The sequence below is a fragment of the Volvox carteri genome (genome assembly GCF_000143455.1).
Source record: "Volvox carteri f. nagariensis unplaced genomic scaffold VOLCAscaffold_42, whole genome shotgun sequence".
NCBI lineage: Eukaryota > Viridiplantae > Chlorophyta > Chlorophyceae > Chlamydomonadales > Volvocaceae > Volvox > Volvox carteri.
In genome coordinates this window covers 552337-553229 of record NW_003307585.1, presented here as the reverse complement: position 1 = coordinate 553229, position 893 = coordinate 552337, and positions in this window count along the sequence as shown.

Sequence of the window (893 nt, the reverse complement as noted above, 5' to 3'; positions counted from 1 at the left end):
GCCAGCTGTTCAACTACCACGAGCAACGAACAACGAACACTTCCCGAGGGTGGCACCACTTCCTCGCCGGTCCACTCACAAACGAGGCGAAACTGGTCCGCACGTCAGTCTCCTCCTGGGGGTTGCGGGCTCTTGGATGCAGCCCAGCGCGAGACACAGCAAAAACACCTAAAGCCGCGGGGGGGATGACAAGCCAGCACGGCGCCCCCCAATAAAGCCCGGAAAAGGCACGGCTCACAGACGCCGCCTGCTCCCGCTTACCACACCGAAACCCCTCCCCTCCTGACCCTGACCGGCCGGAACCAGCAACACCTGTTCTCCACCTCCAAACCCCTCTCCTCCACCGCTTTCCCACCTCCTCTCCACTCCCACAAGCCACCTACGTCTTCTCTACTCTGATGCCAGACAGCACAGAACCCATTCCCCTCACTCCGACGGGCCCCAATTCCCGGGGAGAGGGCAACCACACGTGTATACAAAACACACACAGCCCGGGACCTCAACTCCCCCTGCTAGACCACGCTCAGGGCACTGCCCTCTCGCCCAGCCCTCCAACTGCCCAGGGCCTCCCTGCTCTCCTCGCTCCCTCACCTATCCCTACTCCTGGCTCTCTCACCCCCTCCCTCACTCTCACTCTCCCTGCTCCCTTTCCGGTAAGACCTCGATCCGACTCTATCTCGGCTATTTAGGCCGTGATTTCCACCGGTGCTGCGCACCGCATCCGTTCCTCCACGACCGCCAGGATGGGGTGCTGCGGCCCGACCCTGTCCCAGCCGTGTCTGGGGGTCTCCAGCATTGCGAACGAGCGCAAACGCGCCCAGAAGTCTGCCACCGCCCGGGCGCGTGCGCGGGCCAGTGGCGAGGCTCCTGTTGCGCCCGCCGTTGCTGCTGCT